Genomic DNA, 9613 nt, shown 5'->3' on the forward strand with positions numbered 1-9613 from the left:
CGGATTAGGGCCCACTGTCTTCTAGGATGAGCTTGTCTAAACATGGCTAATGACACCTACAATGAGCCTCTTTCCAAAGAAGTCATAGTCTGAGGTACCGGGGGGTTTGGACTTCAACATAACACTTTATGGAGACACAATTCAACCCATAGCACTAGCTAACCTCCTGTTGCCACTAATAGGCACTCTCTCTCACCTCGCTCTGTATCTACTGGCACTCAGAGAACATTAAATGCAGCTCCCAGAGCAGCGAGACCATTGGAGGCATCAAAAGGCTCAGAAATGGGCAGAGCCAAAATATATAGCACTCTACTCCTGAGAGTCTTGCCCAGCATGGGAATGTTCATCAGGGTTCTCTGGGCAGAAAGATCAGGTGTCAGATCTTTAACTCTGCTGAACATAAAGAACTTTGATAAGAAAAAAGTTACGTATTCATTTTTATGAACCTCCAAGTGTGATTTAGTATTCCCTTTATTTATGTGACAAACCATAGCCATACCTGTCACCTTGGCCTAATAGAAGCCACAGATCTGTTCATATCATCTGACATTTGTTGCACACAGCTTAAAATAATATTAGTGTTGATCACTACTTCATAATTATGTTATTAAAGCTACTATACCTGCACTCTGACATATTGCTGTTCAATCTATGTATGAAGAAACACATGGTTAGTTCACAAATTTGTCCTGTTTAATACTTTGATCATATTTCAATATAATTAGTTTCCCTTGTAATGTCATGTATTTTGCTTCCTGCATTTAAATACATTTATTGTGAGAAGAGGCCTGCATATTTCAGCAGCCAGCCAGCCAGAGGGGCCTGACACAGATACGTTTCCTCATTCAGGGAGACAACCAAGGATGTAGGTACAGGGTGACTGTCATACAAAAGAAAGCAGCAACCCAAACCTCACAGGACTTGGGAATACAGTCTAACCCATCACTAAAAAATAATAGAATACTGTTATGGACAATTATTTATAATATAGGACATTAAAAACAGGCATAAAACTGTACGATGACAGCAAACCCATGTGTATACGCACACACACAATATGATCTTGTTTTTCATTTGTAAAACAGTTGGGGGAAGGGAGAGGATGCTAGCCCATAGTGCTACTGATGGTTATTTGGATGATGGTATATCATGAGTTATTTTTATTATTTGTGTGCTTTCCAATTTTCCGCAGCCAACAGCTATTGCTTCATAATAATGCAAAAATGTTACTTTAAAAAATCTTTAGATATTTTAATCTTCTTGAGATTGTATGTTTAGAGGAAAAAAGCCACGTCTCAAGAAAAGGTAGCTGGCATCTTGTTCAAAGGGTTGGGACAAACCTCAGTGAATATAGTTAAGACTTTTTCCAACTTTCTTAGAACCCTGGGAGCTTGCGTTCCTACGGGTATAATGCTAAGCGAAATAAGTCAATCAAAGAATGACAGTTATCATATGGTTTCACTCATATGTGGAATATAAGAAATAGTACAAGGGACCACAAGGGAAGGGGGCAGAACTGAATGGGGAAAAATAGTGAGGAAGACAAACCTTGAGAGACTCTTGATTCTGGGAAACAAAGAGAGGGTGGCTGGAGGGGAGGTGTGTGGGGGAATGGGGTAACTGGGTGACAGGCATTAAGGAGGGCAGGTGATGTGATGAGCACTGGGGGTTATATGTTGGCAAATTGAAATAGAATAGAATAGAATAAAATAAAATAAAATACCCTGGGAGAATGACCCTCTGTACCCCCTCCCCCTCCCACCCCACCTCTGTCTGGAAAGGACAGGAGGAGATAGATGAGTCACCTGCCTGGGCTGGTAGTCCAGCCTGCCTCAGCTCTGCTGGCCCCCTCAGAAATGAGAGAGGCAGAAGCCTTGTCGGCCTGGCCACCTCTCCCAAACCCATAGAATTTGTAGATGACTGCTCTGGACTCAAGGTTATTGAGCTCTTCGCCCATGAAATTAAGGGGTGCCAGGATTGAAACGATTCCCTGAAAGGAGCTCTCATCTTGATCTCATCCATGGGATCATATTGCGCATCGGTGTTTGTCACCCACTAATCCAGTTGGCACTGCCTTTGAAAATTGGCTTGAACCGTAAAACGAATGCAAAAAACAGCAACCCAGTGACAGAGGTAACAAACCTGAATGAAGGCCATTAAAAACGGTTTTCATAGTGTCTCATTCTTCTACAACTTCATGATTCAGATCACCAATTTCAATGTGCAAATCTGTAGCCCCTTTGGTGGAAGCTGCAATTCCTTTCCTTAATCTTGACTCTCGCCGTTTCCCCCTAGCCTGTAATTTCTGGAGCGTCGTCTGTCCGGGGAGGTGGAGAGGTGATTTTACTGCAGAGCACATTATCATTATTAGCACAAGCTGCATCCATAATGAGCTCACTCTTGCCACTAAACACAATTCCATTACCTGATAAGACAAATGTCCCTGGGTCTGGAGACACTGAAGAAACTAAGGATGAAGGCTTGCATGTTCGTTTAATGACAAAGGGGCCTTTTGTCGGGGTAGCTTGACTTCCTGGCATTAAAGTGCTCTATTGCGGTCACTTCTTTATCTTTCTGTGCGAGAATCCTCTGGAGGCCTGGCTGTCGGGAAGGAAGGGATGCTGGGTCTCTTGTCCTTACTCCCCACCCCGCAGGGTGGTGACGGACGGACTCTGAACAGGATCTCAATCAAGGCTGTAACTTTGCTCCAGCTCAGCTGTGCAGCCCGTGGCTAGGAGCCAGACTCCCTGAGTTCAGACCTCAACGCTGTGTTTTTCTGGCTGTGTGACTCCGGATGCTTTCCTTAACCTCTCTGAGCCTCAAATTCCTACTTTGTACAATGAAGACAACAAATAGCCCACTCAGTAGCCCGGTTGGTTATGAAAATAGAGAGCCCACACGTGCTCAATAAATACTGTTATATGTCAATCACCACTGGGGCAATGAGACCCGGGAACGTTGCTGACATGGGTTGGGGTTGGGGGCATTATGTCTCTGAGCCCACACAGTGGATTATTAACAGAAAGTGGTTCAGAACCCTGGGCTCCTGGCCACTAATGAAGTGCTCTTCACTGCTGTACGTTTCTTCCAGGGATTGTACCCCAGGAGGGAGACAGAACTAGCACGACTGGCCAATAATAAAACCAGCAGCAGCTGCTAATGTGCCTGCTTATGTCAGGCTCTGGCCTAAGTTCTTTACCTGGAACAGTTTATTTAAATAGTATTCTTTATTATAAACATTGTCCCCTTATGGAATGAGGCACTTTGCTCAGGGTCACCCAGACAATAAATGGCAGAGTCAAAACTTGAACCCAGGCCATCTAAGGCCAGAGTCTGCACACTGGCCATATCCGGTGCTCCCCTGAGGCCTTTGTCACCATAACATGAACTACTGTTACATGAGCTGTGGTTTCAACAGTGAATCGATTCAGAAAGAAAAGAGATGAGAGGATAAATGAGAAACATGAAAGTCTACTAAACACAAAGGAGCCAGCAAAATGGGGGTTCAGCATGTGGAGAGTTGGGTTTGGGGGCCTCACACCCATTTGCACCATGTGACTGCTATATGAAACTCAGCCACTCAAAGCCCCAGTTTTCTTTTATAAAATGATAGTGCCTTCTTCATGAGGTTATTTGAAAGGATTAAATGGAATCATGTACACAAAGGGCATGGCCTGGCATTTTGCTGGTTCAAGACTCAGAGACTTCCCTTGATGGAGCTAAAGGCTGTAGAAAGGATCCACCAGGGGGATCCCTGGGTGGCTCAGTGGTTTAGCACCTGCCTTCGGCCCAGGGCGTGATCCTGGAATCCTGGGATTGAGTCCCACGTCGGGCTTCCTGCATGGAGCCTGCTTCTGTCTCTGTCTCTGTCTCTGCCTCTCTCTCTCTCTCTCTCTCTCTCTCTGTGTCTTTCATGAATAAATAAATAAAATCTTAAAAAAAAAAAAAGAATCTGTTAAAAAAAAAAAAAAAAGGATCCATCATGAAGTTAAGAGGTTTGCTTAAGGCCAGAGACTGGAGGCCCTCATGTCCCTGCCCCGTTCTAGCCCTGGCTCATCAGCCTCTCTCTCATCCCCAAGAGCTTCAAGAGCTGGGGTCTTGGCTCCTTTCCCAAAGGGCCTCTGAGTTCCTCAAGCAAATTATCCCCATGCCCACCCCTACACCCAACTTCTTCCCTAACAAATACCCAAAGATTGCCCTGAGGCCCCGTCCAGGTGCACTACAGTGTGAGCTGCCATCAGGTGGGAAAACCCAGCAGGCAGAGTTCCCATGTGCCCTCTCCTTGAAAGCCTCTTTTTCTCAGATGACGGAGGTGGGCTTGGTGGGGAGAGTGGGGTACAGCAGCCTCCATCAGTCCTCCAAAAATAGGCTCCCCCAAGGGAAGCTGATATGTCTCCAACAAAAGCCCATGTTCATATTTGGATTGGAACCAGATTTGCTTGGATGCTCCAAAGGCTGCGTGGGAGCATGTATGTTCTCCACCTTTCTGACCAGCCTGGGGTACTTTCAGGAAGGGGCACCAGGCATTCCATGACCTGAAGGGGCCAAATACCCAGCCCCAGGGTCCTTTAGGCCTTGTTGTCCTGAAAGTCACACCAATGGCAACTCTCCCCAGGCCTCTCCCTCTGGCTGAGGCACCCCCTGCCTTTCACAGTCCGGGTGACTGGAGGCTGCCAACAGACCTCTGGCTTAATGCCATTTGACCCAAAGCCACTTATGTTTCCTTAAATCCAACATAATTTTGGTGATTGCTTATTTTTCAACCCATTTGGCTAAGGACATTTTTGACTTATTTTATAATTTGTGTACACGTTGATCACATCTGTGTCTTTGTGATGGTTGGGGCTGTTTTATTTCCTTTGGTTATCCTTTTTTCCTCATTTTATCTAACTGATTTTATCTAACATTTTGAGGACCTTTTAGCCAATGTGTCTATAAAGCTTTCCGTGAAATTTATTGTCACAGATGCTGCATTTTATTTGAGTGCTACCTCTGTCTCCTGCCCTGAAGGTGACAAGCCTTTTAATAAGACATAAATTACTAGGGCCCTCCCTCTTAAACCAAGGTTTGAAGACTTTCTAAAAGGCCAGATAGTTAATTTTTTAGGCTTCGCAGGCCATCTGGTCTCTGTCACAAATATTCAGTTCTGCCATTTTAGCAGGAAAAGCAGCTCTAGATAATATGTAAATGAACGAGTGTGGCTATGTTCCCATAAAACTTTATTTATAGGTACTGAAATTTTAAGTTCATATAATTTTCATGTATCATGAAATAAATAGTATTCTCCTTTTGATTTTTGTTTTAAAAAAAAAAAACCTTAAAAATGTGAAAACTCTTCTTCCCTGAGGGTCGTACACAGATAGCCCATGGGCCCTCATTTGCCGACCTCTGCCCTACACAACAAGTTAACCCAAGGGGATGTTGCTCGGTAGGATCTAATCATAAGTGATGCATCTTTTAAGTAATTTGGGTCAAGCAGTTACCCTCTTAAGAGAAACCCCTTTGGAGGCTCTGGGAAATAGAACCACGGTGCAAGTGGAACACAGAACATGGTCCAAACTCACCGTGGAAAGAGAGCAGGGTAAGGTGATATGGAGCTCAGATTAGCTGGAGGAAGCGTGCAATGGGTAGAGAGAAAAGGTAGAGACAAAGGCCTAGCAGAGGCTTTTCATACCCTGCATTACAGTTAAAATCTAATTTAGATGAAAATAGCACAGAAATTAAACGTGCATGTGAGGCTTTGGTGGCTAAGTTGTGTACTCAGTAATGATAGCTTCACCAAATCTACTCCCGTGGCTGGAAAACAAAGATGCTTTTTGAAATTTGATTTTGTTGTTTTACAAATTGTTTGAGCTTTGTGAATAGTGCAAACCCCATTTCTGATCTGCCTGAAACAAAAATAGAACATTAAAGTGTTTAAGATTCAATCAAAGCCTTGCTGTGAGCGGCACAATATTAAAATAACAGAAAAATCAATTCAATTTTTATTTTGAACATGATTTGTCACAAATAGCATTCTAATAGATAACACTGATTATATGGTAGCAAATGTAATTTATATATATCGAGCTCTACGCCTTTGTCAGAGTCATCATTAAGAAATTTGACACATATGCAGGAGAACAATAAATGTCAACTGAAATATATACCAGTTAGATATAAATGGGATGCTGAAATGCGTGATGCTGGCACACGCTATACTTATAAGTAATAATATGCAGCCTAAAGTAGCTCGCGTTTTCAAACAAGAACTCTTTTTATGTTGTCATTTAAAATATCTCATATTTCTGAAGGTCAGGAATAAATGGCACTATTAGCATTAAAAGCTAGTAAAAGAAAAAGTAATTTGTTGTTCATTTAACATAACATGTTATGAAATAGCTTTGTAAAGTATTCATTATTTTTCCCCCATGGAGGCTGAGAAGACAAGACGAAGACGCCTGGTTCTTAATGGAGGGCTTTGTATCGCACCTTTGGTACCATTAAATCTTGATTCAGTGAGATCTTTGTAGGAATTACGTGGTTTGTGCCAGGGCAGATAAATGCTGAGAAATAAAGCTGTCTTTACATCTGTGGTCTCTGCTGGCTCTGGCAGGGTATTGCCCAGGTCCTGGGTTTTGTCCTCATCCGTATTGCCAGTTGGTACAGGCACGACAGCATGACACTGGGTACAAGTGACAAGACTATCAGAGGCTGAAGATGGAGAGTTTTGATGTGACAAGTGCAGGTTCCCAGGATAAGGAGGAGGGAGGCTCCTGCTGTGTGTCTCCACAACAGTAGCTGATAAATCAGAATTTGAATATAAAAAGAGGCATGGGACCATCTTAGGGTCACCTCTCACCGGCAACCCCTCCTACCAGCCACAAGTTCTGAATTCCAAAATATTGTAAAGCCTTAACTCTCTCCTTTTTCTTTCACAACTGGATACAAAATTAAAACTACAAAGAATAGCATTGACAAACACCACTGTGACCACCTTGTGGAATGAGCAAAGATGAACTTTTTGTCATATTTGCTTTGTGTCCTATTGTAACAAAAATAAGTGACATTGCTGAGAAGGAAGGATTCTGAATGTCCAGGTTTTGATATTTTGTAGCACATATGCAGGGGGTAGCAGTATTTTAAGAATAATAAGGTAGATAAATGGTAGATAAATGGTAATTTCTGTTTCTAAATGCTATCTTCCCATTTGCTTTTCCCCCAACAGGACATTTGGGGGATCTACCCATGTTGGTATATTGAGCTACCCATATATGGACACTTCATTTCTTTTTTATTGCTAAAAGCAGTCTGATGGTTTCAAATGTCATGTTAATTTCATTTATATTCTGCTCATTACTGGTGAAAGTAACTCAAATATTTATTTTTATTTTTTAAGGATTTTATTTTATTTACTTATTCCGGGGAGAGAGAGAGAGAGAGCAGGGGGAGAGGGACAAGCAGACTTAGTACAGGACCCGATACGGGGCTTGATCTCAGGACCCTGAGATCATTACCTGAGCAGAAATGAAGACTCCAACACTCAATGGAGTGAGCCACCCAGGCACCCCAGTAACTCAAACATTATTCAGATCCCCCTTTGTGCATTTCCGGCTCGTGTCCCTTTGTCCATTTTTCTATTGGGCTGTCCTTTTCATTATGTATGCTGGGTTCTAATTCAAATACCTTTTGAATTGTATCCCCTTCAAATACCTTTTCTGAAGCTGCACCTGTCTTTATTCTTGGTCATGGTGACTCTGACTCTTAAAGAATAACTCAGGCCCACCTGCTCTTCCTGCTTCCTTTATTGGCTGTCGATCACGCATTAGGCACTGCACTGAGGGATTTGCATGCTTCCTCTTATTTAATCATTACAGCCACCCTGTACTGGAGGGCTACTGTTATTCCTGGGGAAGCGCTGAGGTTGGAGATGTGCAGTAACCCACCCAGGTAGTTCAGATAGAAAGACAAGACACGGGGACTCAAAGCCAGCTCTGCCATCCTGTGCAGCGCAATGTTACGGGGTGAGAGGTGGTAAGAGTAAAAGATTAGCAAGTGTTCTTACAAACTCCTAAAAGGAAACATACAGAGTACTCAATCCTGGCTATACATCTGCAGGAGAACTTTAAAATTATTGGTACTGGGCTCCACCCCAGAAATTCTGACTACCCTAGAGTGTGGCCTGGACATGGGGTTTTCTTTTAAAGCTACCAGGTCAGGAGGCCTGGGTGGTTCAGCGGTTGGGCACCTACCTTTGGCCTGGGGTGTGATACTGGAGTCCCGGGATCAGGTCCCACATCGGGCTCCCTGCATGGAGCCTGCTTCTCCCTCTGCCTGTGTCTCTGCCTCTCTCTCTCTGTGTCTCTCATGAATAAATAAAATCTTAAAAAAATAATAAATAAAGCTACCAGGTCAGTTCTGATATGCAGACAGGGCTGAGAACCTCTGCTCTATAATTTGCAGCTTTATTGAGACCTAGGGAGCCTTGTAGATCCCCCATATGGACTGTTTCACTATACTAGGGCAAGATTGCTGGATAGGGTCTCAAGAAAAGAATGTAGAAAATACCAAGAGAAAAGGCTAATAAAGAAAAACCACTAGGTGTTGAGCTCAGGCACTGCTGTTCTGCTGCAAGTTTGAGGCATCCCCGTAAAGGGGAGGAGGAGTTCCTTCCACCCTCATTCTCGGAATTTTGGAATGAATCACCTGCAGTGCTCTGTTACAAAGTCATTCCCAGAACTGCTATCTGAAGCTGTTTCTGGATTCTAAGAATTGAACAGTAAATACCCCAAGTCCTGTCCAGCTGGTGTACCCTGTAGCACCACGCTTCAGGTCCCAAAAGTAACATGTGCTACCTGTCACCAGCCTTCCTCTTGCAAGGCCCCAGGAATAAGTGGGCAGGCTGGCCAGGGGGTGTGGGAGGCCACATGTGGGCAGAAGGCCAGGCCAGAAGGGCTGTGCTCCACACGGGCCCTCACTGCTCTGCCTGGAGAGGCACCAAGACTCCCAAGATCTGGGCACCTACTCCATTTGCTCAGTGGCCTTAAAAGACCATACCGACCAGGCATGGGAGGGAAAGCTGGAGACCTGAGCCTGGCTGCACCTCCTGGCCTTAACCTAGTGTGAGTTCAGGTGGTTCAATCCCTCTGGGCAGCCCCTTGGATGATGGTACCTGCAGAACCTTCCATGTAGGAGCCAAGTCCAGGCCCTGTGAGGAGACACCCAGGCCCTTCACTTGACTTACCATTTCCTCCCAGTGAGAAGGATAACCTGGGAAAAAATATTTGCATCTGACATAATATTTCAATTAAAAAAAAAGATTTTATTCTCAAGAGACACAGAGAGAGAGAGAGAGAGAGAATGAGGCAGAGACACAGGCAGAGGGAGAAGCAGGCTCCTCGAGAAGCCCGATGCAGAACTCGATCCCAGGACCCAGGATCATACCCTGAGCTGAAGGCAGATGCTTGACTGCTGAGCCACCCAGGCGCCCCAGAATATTCCAATTTTCTTAATTTTAAAGTGCTCTTTAAAGTAAAGAATTATATGAAAAAAAAATGCCTACAATTGGCAAATGACTTGGAAAATTTACAGAGAAAGACAAAGAGCCATTAAACACTGAAAAGATGGTCACTCT

Source organism: Canis aureus, chromosome 29 (genome assembly GCF_053574225.1).
Source record: "Canis aureus isolate CA01 chromosome 29, VMU_Caureus_v.1.0, whole genome shotgun sequence".
Taxonomy (NCBI): domain Eukaryota; kingdom Metazoa; phylum Chordata; class Mammalia; order Carnivora; family Canidae; genus Canis; species Canis aureus.